This window comes from Engystomops pustulosus, chromosome 4, assembly GCF_040894005.1.
Source record: "Engystomops pustulosus chromosome 4, aEngPut4.maternal, whole genome shotgun sequence".
Lineage (NCBI taxonomy): Eukaryota > Metazoa > Chordata > Amphibia > Anura > Leptodactylidae > Engystomops > Engystomops pustulosus.
Genome location: NC_092414.1, coordinates 194,398,599 through 194,411,915, shown reverse-complemented (window position 1 = coordinate 194,411,915; position 13,317 = coordinate 194,398,599). Strand labels below are relative to the sequence as shown.

At 40.0% G+C, this 13,317-nt stretch overlaps 1 protein-coding gene across 3 annotated transcripts in view; it reads right to left on the bottom strand.

Moving 5' to 3' along the window:
• The window catches only part of CAMSAP3 (calmodulin regulated spectrin associated protein family member 3), a 53,330-nt gene that overhangs the window by 24,389 nt on the left and 15,624 nt on the right, over positions 1-13,317 (bottom strand). The window lies entirely within an intron of this gene.

Genomic DNA, 13,317 nt, shown 5'->3' with positions numbered 1-13,317 from the left:
TTATAAACCTCATTAAATACTTAACAAGGGACAAAGGGATCTGCGCTGCCTAAGAAAACCTACCAAACTTATTGGTTCATAGTCACTCAACTTTCTAGGTCTCCCGAATGGCAAATCTACCATAGTGTAACAATGTGCAAACCATTGAATACATTAAAAATGCATAGCTTTTTTAAGTTATACCTGCGCCTGACCAGCCATTTGACTATTTTTATGTTAGCCACTCGGCTTTCCCCGTCTCCTGAACGGCAAACACAGGATGGATGGACACATTACTCCATATATTTAAATTTATACTTCGCTCAATTTGCTCTTTAGAAAGCTAGGTGCCCATACAACAGTTGACCACCACTAAGGTGGCTCTAATGGTAGTTACATCACCCAGCTTTCCCGGTCTCTATCTTGATATATACCAATAGGCATAACATAATACAATCTACAAATTCTAGGAGACTTGAGTCACCAATATCACCACCACTACAGTTCTGAGGTTGTGAGCCACCCAACCTTCCCAGTACCCCGGAAAGACAAAACACTGATACAATTGTACATAAGTTAGGTAACAATCCCCAAGTAAGCTAGAACTGTGAATACATTAGTGGTCACCCAGCTTTGCCAAACAGACATCACAGGAGATTTTAACGAAGTGTGACACAACAGATGGAACGTGACAGCGGTTGTAGTACATGTGCACTGCGTGTCTGCGTGTCCACATTAACATGAATGAAAATAAAGTATAGGCTTCGGCCCAGGAAAACCGGTTTACCCAGAAGAACCTGTCAGACCACTTTTCTTTCTTATTTTAAGCTCTTCTTTTACACATCTGACATTATTAAGCACCATCCTAGAACAACTCATGTACGCAACAGCACATTACAGTCATTATTACTCTCTTTACACATTTGTAGGCCGCAATTTACTCATACAATTACCACACAATATATACCCCCTTGCCTGGCATCACTCTAATAAAAATATATCTATATAATGTATACATCCCCCCCCCTCCTCCCCCCAGCCTCTTTGGTCCTGGATGCCAAGATGGCCACCAGAACTGGATTACATTTGTATGATCTAGTGTTGGATTTCGGCGGTCATCTTGGAGGTCGACCTGGACATGATATAATAACACAACATATATGATGGTTAGGGCCCATTTCTAAAACTTTAATCTTTAAGTTACACCTTTGAATGTGGTGGTTCTTAGTATTGGAAAATTTATATCCCTGTATGTATGTATGTATGTATGTATGTATGTATGTATGTATGTATGCATGCATGCATGTATGCATGCCTAGGAAGAGTTTATTTACCCCTTCGAGACTAGTTTCACCAGATGATCCTATAAACAACAGTATGATTGGTAGGTATGCATAATGGATAACAGTAAGGGTGGTGTCACACGTGGCATTTTGAACTCGTTTTTAGTCATGTGCTTTCAGTCCATAAAAAAATGCATGCTTTTTTTTACAGGTTGAAAACGCATGACTAAAAACGGGTTCAAAACGCCACGTGTGACACCACCCTAAGGCTATATTCACACGAACGTATGGGGGATGTACATACGACCAACGTATATACAGCCGATATACTTCCCACATACATCGCTATGGATCTATGGTGCCCAATGGGAGCGCTATGGTGCAGCACACATGCGGCACTGTACCCCGTAGAAAGATAGGACATGTCCTACCTTACTACGGAATACGGTGCCGTGCGCCATATATTCCAATGGAGAGGGGTGGCGGTGAGCAGCGCTCTCCCCCTCCACCTCTCCCCCGGCACTACCATGTGCCCACCGTGCTATGGTACGGCAGGCAACGGCAGTGTGAATGTAGCCCAAGTGTGAGGAAGTGTGAGGATGTTTGGGATGAAAACCATTAAAGATGTCCTCAAGACATGGAAGAGCCCTTCAATGAGGTGCACAAAAATTTGACTAGTTAAATTCAAAAACATACAACTTTTCTACTGGAAACAAAGACCTGACAAACTGGTTTGACACCATCAAGCTGGCTAAGGGCCCCAGTCTCAGGAATTCTGGCCAGAGGTAAAATGAAGGAGAAATCTGACCTACAAAGCGCATAAAGATTATCCCTTTAATCTTTTTCACCCCCCATCCGACGTTGCTGGAATATTTTATCAGAGGCACAAAGCACACAATAGCCGAGTTCCTGTTGACCAAGTCACTCAATTAAAGGAATCTATAGCCTGAACATGACTTTGCTTTTGGCAGCGTCTCCTGGTACAAGGACATTAATTAAAAGGAGCAGATTTTTTTCTCACTCCGTATTTATTTTACGTGAATTACTAATACAGAGCAGTAATATAGGTTATAAAATATGACAGGTGTCTACACGGGGGATGGTACTAGCCGAGGCAGCCTTGATAAAGGCTGCGTATCACTGACATCATCACAAGGGACAGAGAGGAGGGAAATGTCACAGAGACTATTACAGTCTTCCAAAAACTTTGCCACACCTGTTAGTGGGTTGTGTCCACCACTGAAGTGAAGAGCACAGCTGTATCATCAGATACAACCTGTAGACAGGTGCAGCAATACTTTTAGCATGGTTTTCTTATACCTTTAAATATAAAATCACATGGTCCCAATTTTAAAGGGGGTTATTTAGTGAAAACAATAGCACTCGTGTTTGGCAAGTACAAGATGTGTGCTACTGACTGATCTGGCAAGCTCTGTGAAGCCATGCATAATCTGTGTGTGCTATATAAAGAAAGGAATTATTATTATTAATATTAATTACTTAATGCAAGGACAAAAAAAAAAAAAAAAAAAAAAGAGGTGTTTAGGGAAGAGATTCACTTACAATGCATTTTCGAACACACTCCAAGTGCAACCCGTTAAAGGGGTCCCGTCATCAGAAATTGCTCTGATATACCAATTCCAGTATGTTATCAAGCAGCTGAGAAGTTTCTAGATGAGGTTTGGACCCTGCGCCGCATTTATTACAGCAAATCACAGATTATGGGAAATAAAACAGCATTTGTTTAATTTTTTAGGCTGGACGTTATAGACCAGCACTTTTTTCCCAATCTTATTTACCATGATACTCCGTAAAAAGCAAGCTACATCTTTCCACCGTTCTGCCTTAGGATGAACAACATGTAAGATTAGTGGAGATCATTGAAGTCTATGGAGGGTAGCAGTACTGCGTCACTCCCGACCTCCGCTGAGGAAGTAACTCAGGAAGAACCCATAATAGGACACCAAAATCATTTGCATCAGCCAATCACTGGCTGCTACTTATGTTCCGTCCGTCCCCCCATTCAATTAATGGACAACATCTCCCACAGTATAAGCATACTGTGGCTTATGTCTGACATACAGGGGAGAAAAAAGTGCAAATTCTCCCACTCTCCCACCTGTAATTGACATAGGCAGACCTCAACGAGACCAAATGAGAATACAAATCCAGAAAATCACATTGTCTGATTTTTTTTAAAGAATTTATTTTCAAGTTATGGTGGAAAATAAGTATTTGGTCAATAACAAAAGTCCATCCAAATACTTTGTTCCATATTAGTTGTTGGCAATGACAGAGATCAAACACTTTCTGTAAGTCTTCACAAGGTAGGTACACACCGTTGCTGGCATGTTGGCCCATTCCTCCATGCAGATCTTTTCTAGCGAAGTGATGTTTTAGGGCATTCACTGGGCAAAACAGGTTTTCAACTCCGCCCAAAAGTTTTTCATTGTGTTGGAACCTGGAGACTGGCTAGGCCACTCCAGAACCTCTTGTGAAGCCACCCCTTCTTGCCCTGGCGGCGTGTCTGATGCAAGGAGGTTTGCACTCAAAACCTGACAATACATGGCCACAATTCATTCTTTCATGTACACGGATCAGTCCTCCTGGTCCTTTTGCAGAGAAACAGCCACAAAACATGATGTTGTCAGCCCTATGCTTCAAAGTAGGTATGGTGTTGTATGACTTTAGAGGAGATTGAATGCGGAGTTGCCTCCAAACATGGCAAGTTGCATTTCTACCAAACTGTTCTACTTTGGTTTCATCTGACCATATGGCATTCTTCCAAAACTCTTCTGGAACATCCAAATTCTCTCTAGCAAACTTCAGAGAGGTCTTTATATGTACTGACTTAAAGGGCATCTACCATCAGGATGGAGGACTGTATCCAAATAAGCCTGAGGAGCTCCAGGCTCCATTAGCACCTATGGAGACTGGAGCCCCTCAGGCTTATTTGAATACAGTCTTTCATCCTGGTGGTAGATGACCTTTTAGCAGGGGAATACGTCTGGCACTGTAAGATTTGAGTCCCTAGCTGTATAGTGCGTTACTGACAGTAGGATTTGTTACGTTGGTCCCAGCTTTCTGCAGATCATTCACTAGGTTCCCCGTGTGGTTTCTGGGATTTTTTCCCATCATTCTTGTGATCATTTTGACCCCACGGGGGTAGATCTTGAATGTGTCTTCCATTTTTTAATTATTGCTCCCAGAGTTTATTTCTTCACCCCAAGCTATGTTTAAATAAACGCATGCAGTGAACTATGAATGTATCTCTAGCCCATCTTGGTGAAAACGCATATATAAAATGCATTGTTTGAAAACGGCTTTAGTGGTCAGTGTAGTGTAGTTAACTAGGAGGAATGGACTTTAATAGAGGAGTTATACGTGTTTTAAACATACACTGAGGGTAATGGATATTTCCACTGAGAAATATGCAGAACTTTCAGCTTTTCTTGATGGCACTCCATGAAAAAAAAAAAAAAATACATTTCTAGACAGAAATTTCATTTATTTTTTTTAAACCCTTTTTATTGACAAATCAAGGCGTGTACATATATTTTGGTCATCAAAGATAAGCACAATTATGTTATTAAATATATTATATGATACAGTTAATATGTTTTGTGCGTTGTTATTCTCAGTCCTTTTCCCAGAAATTTCATTTATTTATATGTCCTAGGTTTTTTCCTATCATGAGCGTATCTCTTAAGCCTAGCCTGTGTACAACTCCTCACACCCAAGGATGAAGGAGGTGAATCACAGCTCCACCCGACCCTCCCGTCCTTGTCTCTCAATATCCCGCAATTACGATAGCCCATCCGACAGGTTGTACAATCCCCAGAGACACAAAACAATGAAATGTGCACCTTCCAGTCAATTACAACCAGGTACAAATTACCCAAAACTGCCAGCAGAAACCTGCATAGTAAATAAGGACGATTTAAGGAATGATTATTCCATCTATTAAAGAGAATGCTGCCGGAATCTGAGTAACTCATTGTAACATCCTAGGGTGATGCCACATGTGGCATTTTGGTCCATTTTTTAAGTAATCAGTTAAAAACACATGTGTAAAAAAACTGCATGAGTTTTTGAAAAACGCACACATTTTTTGAAAACGCATCAGTTTTTTAACAGGTTTTACCAATTATCTTAATTAAAACTGGTCAAAAACGGATGCAAAAACGGACTGCTTAAAAAACAGACCAAAAACGGGTTCAGAAGACCATGTGTGGCATCACCCTTAAGCCCCAGCGGTTTCCAGTATGTGGTGTTGTTTCCTCACTGAGCCAGACATGTGAAGTCTAAGTTCACAAAAAAAAAACCTACCCACTTGTCAGATAAGGCAACACACAACATACACAGACACAAAGATATATATGTATATGTCCATCGCATGTTTGGGCAATGGGTGCTATATGACCCTTTTAAGGCCTTCTGGCTCAGGGCCTTGTTGCGGACCACATCCAAATGTTTTTTTATTCTTATTCCTTTTTTTTTTTTTTGCAAAAGGGGTGAAAGAAGGCACAATTCTAGGCTTCTGCTGCATAGACAAAAATTCCCCGGGGTCCTTTATCACCCTAACCAGGGACCAGCTCTAGTTCTGCTCAGCACCTGACTGGAATTAACATTTTATGAGCCCAGACGCCTCTTCTGGGTGTATGAAGCCTGATAGGGATTGGATTATAGGCACAGCTTCCCACTCCTGCCCTCTATTACTACAATCTCCATGGCAACCAATTGGGCAAACTAGGTCACCGTGGCTCCGTACGCCCCAGTCTGTCGTCCACCAGTCGTCTCAAGTTCACTGCAGGATTTAAAAGATTTTCTCAAACCATACAGATCAAGTGATCACTCAGTCCATTTCCTACAGCACTCAAGGCAGGAGTCCAAAAAAAACAAGAAAAAAAAATTCATCCCTATAATTACAGGGTACAAATTGTATTAAATATGAAGCTTCACATCTTCATCCTCAGATTTTCTCATAAACCCTCATAAATATGAGCATAGCTGTGCTTCGTCATCTGCACCATCTCATCATAGGTTTTACATAGGACTGCATGATTTTAAAGAAAACTCCAATTATACATCATTACTTTACACTGAAATTTTGAGTCATTTTATGAGAATTTTGCTTTATTTTGTAGGGATGGAGAGATTTATCACAAGAGTCAGAGCAAAACTATTCTAGTCGCTCATAGCAATCAGAGTTCAGCTTTCATGTTATAAACAGCTGTGGGAAAATTAAAAGCTAATCTCTGATTGGTTGGCATGAGCAACTAGAACAGTTCTGCTCTCAGACACTTCTGATAAATCTCCCCAAAATTCTTAATTTAATTCTGTGGGGGAGAGTTATAAGAAGTGTCTGAGAGCAGAACTGTTCTAGTTGCTCATGGCAACCAATCAGAGCTCAGCTTTCATTTTCCAACAGCTGTTTATAACATTAAAGTTGAGCTCTGATTGGTTTCCATAGAAAACTCTGATAAATCTCCCCAAAAACTTCATTCATGTCTAGAGTGAGTGTTTGGTCACATGTCTGACACTTGGAGTAAAAACGGTTTCCAGAGGCAACCAACTGATATGTGAAGACCCCTGTAAACTAGGCCTCATTCAGATGGGGGATCTAGATATTTTAATCCCCCATCAAGATCCAGTATTTCCCTATGAAGTAATGAATAAATTATAGTTAATAAATCAGTTTACCTCTCAATATTTACATCCCCCTTCTCATGGAAATTTCATGCCATGCTTCCCAGCCCACCCAGGGACACCCGCTAAAATTCTCTTTCATACAAATTTATTCAATTCTATAAGGGTGATCCCACTAGTATTGGGATGAATGAAAGAAATGCTATGGCTTGTGTAAAAATTGTGTTATTAGGCAATAAAGGATGGACCAATGCACAGTATGGAATATTTTATGTGATAGAAAAGTGAAGCGCTAGCCCGAAAAGGTTAAATGGCAGCCATATTTGTTGTCACCAAGCTTTACCAGAAATGTTTGTTTTTACAAGAACGCCTCCCCATCCCTAGGGGGATAAAGCGCTGTAGCAAGTGCTCAGGTATTTAGCACCATGCATAATAATAAAACATACACAAAAAAAAATTAAAATTATAGTGCACAAAAAAAAAAAAAATTACAGGTGCCTAAAATTTTACGACATTCCCTTAATCAGCGGTAGCGCCAGAAGATGAATGCCAAGTTTATGATGACAGCAGTGTCACAAGCCACCACCTGTCCCCAAGGCGTCAGCTTTAAAGTCACACCTATCACAGGAAGCAAAGGGTCTGTAATTAGCCAGGAGTCACCGACATGGGCATCCCTGGCGCTGCCCCACACATTATTCGCCTTATTATGAAACATGATCTGAACAAACTGGTCGATGCCTCCATAACACTCGGGTCATCTACTAGACAGCAGTGAACTGAAGCCATTATTAAAAAAGGTCAAATGATGCAGCCCTTTTTTTTTTTCTAGCAAGAATGTTGTATAAGATTTGCCTACAGGAACAGGAATATGAAAAGCATAAATGTCCCTTTGTATTGTATCACAGGACAGTATAAAAAGGTCCCCACATGGTGCGCATATCACATACATGGAACACTAGCTAAAATGTCTGCATCCAATATGCCGTGTATGATTATACTCTTATACAGGACATTGGTGGAGCCTGGTGTTTCCTATATCATCTAACCTGATGTATATGAATATACCCGTACAGAACATTGGTGAAACCCAGCGTGTCCTATATAACTGGTAATACACAGTAAGTGGATGCAAGTAAAAATAGCTGAGCCGTTAATGCATTCCACTAGAATGAATTATTCATCATCCAAAAAAACCCCTACATGCCCGAAGCAAAACTTGTTTTTCAGAAAATATGTAAAAAAAAAAAAAAAAATTTAGTCCACACCTGATAGACGCAGACACTTAATGGCAATGAAATCTTTAAACGTGCCGTTAGATATAATCCTTGCAATAGGATTGGATTTGGGGATCTACCATTATTAATTAAAACAGTTGGAAAGAAAATATCCATTTGCATGGAATATCCATGGAATATGGAAGTACATGATGGGACTATAGTCTTAAAGGTGATTATATATGGGCAGCACGGTGGCTCAGCGGTTAGCACTACAACCTTGCAGCGCTGGAGTCCTGGGTCCTAGTCCCACCCAGGTTAACATCTACAAAGAGTTTGTATGTTCTCTCTGTGTTTGCGTGGGTTTCCTCCGGGTACTCCGGTTTCCTCCCACTCTCCAAAACATACTGGTAGGTTGTTTAGATTGTGAACCCCTTGGGGACAGGGACCAATTTGTCATGCTTTGTGCAGCGCTGCGTAATCTGTGTGCACTATATAAATAAAGAATTACTATTATTATTATTATTATACCTTAGATACCATGCACACTTGGCTGGGCATACATGAGTTCTTTCGCCCCAAAAGTTGTCCCCAAAACATCTGATTGCAGCTCATCCTCCAAATTGGACATGTTGATTTGCATTTGTTCAACTCCTCCTTCATGAAATCGGTGGAAATTCAGGACATTACCATCAACATTGGACAATGCCATCTGTCTATCCCGTACTGGCAGCGTATGGGTGTTCACTCCCATGTCTGTACATTGGAGCCGAAATAAAAAGTATTACACACTCCACTTGCTTTATAAGTATTAGGTATTAGCAAAAGGTCTTAAAGGAACTTTAACTTTTCTATAACCTTTTACAGTTAAACTCTGCACAACAAACTGAGTCACTTTGCAAATACCTTCCTCTACTCAACTTTTATAGACTTTCAGATAAGAGTAATTTTTTTCTATCCATATACAAAGCGAAAGTAAAAATTCTTCCTGGATCTCTATGTAGTCATGTGATCTAGGGGGTCATGTGATCTGACAGCCGACATGTAATATTTAGTCTTCATCTTATAAGATCAAAATTAGCTTCTGTTCTGAACGTAGAATAAGCTGATATCTGCTAAATTTAAAGCAGAAGATAGATAAAAGGAAATATTCACAAAGATATACAGCATTAAGTTGTCGTCACTACAAAAGGTGTCATTCCCCTTAAGAAATCTGTTATCACTAATATCAGCTTCACATATATTCAGAAGATTTAGTCTATACCAGGTGGATATGACTGTACAGGAGATCCCAAGTTCACCAAGCAGCTGATGGATAACACACAGGACATTGCATGCTGAAATTAACATTTTGCAGCCGCCATAAAGCGACAGCTGACACTGCAATCAGCATGTCACTAAGAGAAATATTATAAGTGAATACCCACAATACTTATGTACAGGCGTTGTGAGATGTGAGAAGTTTTTTTATATGCAGTAAAACTTTTTGATATAAACCAAATCTGACAGAGTGACAATGTTTAAAAAGGTAGTGTTGCCGCTATAGTTTAAAAAGTTATAAAAGAATCCACAATGGTTTATATTTAATATGTTCATTCTGTACTAAAGGGGTTGGCCAGAGGTTGAAAGACATGGCTGCTTTTTTCCAAAAACAGTGCCACACCTGACCATCTGCAGCGCATGGTATTACAACTAAACTATGAATTTGACTAGTGGTGATAATAGAGAACAGAGTTTCCCTTTTGATTCTTGGGGATTATACAACATGTATAGGTTATACGTGTTAGGACCATTTAATAGATGGTAGATCTTTTAGGATTGTATGGTAAGGTTGGTGACCAACTAAAATATACATCACATTAAACTTATATAACTGAGGCCAATTCATTCTACAGTAATTTCCGGACTTTAAGGCGCACCATCAATAGGCTCACATAGAAGGCGCAGTGGATTATAAGGCGCACCTGATTATAAGGATGAATGACCAGCAGGTGGCAGACCTGTTCACAGTTCAAGGCAGATGTTGTCTGTAAGTACGGTTCATATAGAAGGCGCACTGGACTACAAGGCGCACCTTTGATTTCTGAGAAACTCAAAGGATTTTTTGTGCACCATATAGTCTGAAAAATACGGTATTTATGGGGTCTTTTTTATGCAGTTGCGGGTAGAAACATGGTATGACCAATACCTTTCCGAGGTCACCCAACTTCTATTAACATTACAACGTAGACATAAGGCAACATTTTAGGTAAAGGGTCACTTTAAATCCAATATTATAATGTCATTACCTCCACAGGGGGAAAGAAAAGCAAACAGAAACAAAAGTCAATGGGTCAAAGATGATAACAGAGGAGTTAGATGAAACAAAGGCAAACAAAAAGAAAAAAAAAGACCATGACCCTGGTGACAATCACCCAAAAACGATATTCCATACCAAATATAGCCGCAACATATATTGAAGGTTTTCCACGGTGGCTATGAAGGGAACCTATCATGAGAATTATGGTCATGAACTCCATTATCCTGTATTCTGTGAAAAAATGTTGAACTCTGAAGACCTGTAAAAAAGTCACGGGGCAGAGAAGGGTCAACCTGGGATGTCTCCTTTTGGTCATTATCCTATGTATCAAGATGGTGAAGCTTTGTGGGCAAAAAAAAAAAAAAATCCTCAATACAAGTTTCATTTAATATCTACAACTTTGCATTCATCTGGCCACCTTGATGCAACCATCTTTCAGCAGAAATCAGAATATGGTTCAGCATCTTAATGCAGCAAGTTCATAAAGTCTCATGATAGTGGAAAGGGATCTGGTGCCTGGTGGTAGATGCCAAAAAGATAAAGTAAAAGATTAAGATCCAAAGCTCATTGACCTCTACAAAGGGTCATCACAGGACACCCCTGAAGATACAGTAAGCCAAGTTATTCCATTTAACAACTGCGCGGGTTTCCCCCACGTTTGCCCTTGTAACTGCATGTCCAAAACGTAACTGTCTAGTGATCTTATCGATTATTTCTGATGTGTAAGCTCTCAACTCCTTCCTGAGCACTTCAGGAGAACGTCAAGGTCGTAGCTGGTGATAGACCATTTGTAGCAAATGCACATCATGAACTCGTGTTCCATTAGAGATAGCAAATGCAGGTCAATAAACAGATTGTATATGTTTTTAAAAAAAATATGTCAACACAATAAATATGTCTACGTTAGGCTAATGTGTAACGGGACTAATGAGATAAAAGAGAATTCCTGTGGTTTGGGCTTTGTAATCATGATTAATAGTGAAAAAATGTGCACAACCTGCTCGATAAGGAAGTTATCAGAATTATTTTTTTGGTCACATTCTTGCTTTCCTCTAGGAGACAACACAGGTAAAAGGTTAGAGCCCTGAACACATGGACACCGCTGAGTCACCAGCATGGCTTTAAGCCAACAATAGGCGATCGCCTCGTGAGAATGAAAATTACTGGATGACTGAGGTTATTCTCCCAAGAGGACTAATATCTAGTAGTTTGTAACAAAGAATAGGAAACAAGGAATACATTTTAGAAGAAAGATACCTCTGTAGTATGGGTTTAGGGCCAAGTTCACATCACCGCTAATGGTGTCCGTTACTCTATTCCCCTATGGCAGAGGTCACACTACAATTTTTTCCCATTAGACTAAGAGCTCTTTCCCATGGACGTTGTGGGGACATAAATCCAGGTGCAAACCATCACATGTGCCACTATACCATTCATGGGAAAAGGCATGCTCTATCTTTTCCCATGTTTATGGCCAGGCACCATGCCTCGCTATGGATAGGGGAGGGGTAAGCAGCGCCCTACGACTGGACGAGCATATGTCCATGTGAAAGAGGCCTATGGTAAAAGAAATCATTATGTACATTATGTTATTAGTTCGCTAATTAGGTTTATGTTTATGTGCCTAAATGGCCAATTTAGACATTTATAGAAATCTTGCATTATGCAAAGCGTGGGTGCACAACTTTTTTTCGACTCCTTTAGAAACGACAACTTGCAGACTGGTGGCCTCAGACTAGTCTAGGCTATAGTTCCCATTACCCAAGCATTCATCAATGAGTGCCATTTACAACTGGCAATCAGTAGTATGGGGGAAAACTATTACCAACTTGATTAGCCATCACCTACCATCTGCACTTAAACTTGGTTTTTAGAATTTTTACCAACTATTAGGAGACCCAGAGGGTTGGTGCCATTGATACATGGGTACCTTCTATGGTGTGAACCCTCTGTGCCTCAATTACATGGGTAAAAATTATAAAAATTGCAACCTACAGAAGTCTGAATCCAGGGGATGTCATCATTTTACAGGTGTTCATAACTCCACTGTTTACGAATAGCCATAGTTAAGTTCCCCATTATCTTTGTGTAGGATTGTCAGGTATCAATTTCACACTTACATTATAGTTTGGACCAGATAAGCTGCTCTTGCTCCATTTTGCCCTTTCCCGGAGGCCAGGTAACAGCTAAAACAAGGAACAAATCAAGACAATGCCCTGGTAGCAGATCTCCTCCCAGCCTGTCTTGGTCGCCCCTTGTGCCTCCTGTCCTGGACGCTCCAACCTTCCTGCCTACCCTCGTGTTTTTACCCCATAAAATGGTGAGGGTGCAAGGGGGTCAGGAACGTGTACATAAAGAAATATACCAAGGGTTTCTCATCTGTAAATCTTATTACCAATTATGGCTTACACTTGGCTTATTGTTTGTAATGTTATAAGGACTGCGTTCCTGATCATTTGTACTTTTGCTACCAATAAAACAAATTAAAAAAAAAAAAAAAAAAAGACAATGCCCTGGTAGAATCATGAGATTACATCCACCATACTGACAACCACCCATCACTAATGTATCTCAATCATCTTTTATATGCAAGGTAAAAGTTCACAAGATGTTGTAATTTATGTCCTACATAAATAAGTTCACACGTCATATCAAACTTGCATTAATATCAAAATTTTATTTACAACAATATAACCATTTATTAAACCTTGGTTGTGGATAATTATATGCTCTCCCGCCTCATATTAAATTGAAGAACCGCAAGAACTTGTCTAAATATTTTGTGCTTTGCCCGCGCCCTTATCTGTTTGTGCATCACAAGTTCACACAGGAGCGGTGGTTTTTTTTAGATGCGCTTGTTGCCACCATCTACAGAATGTGCCCGTTGTGATGC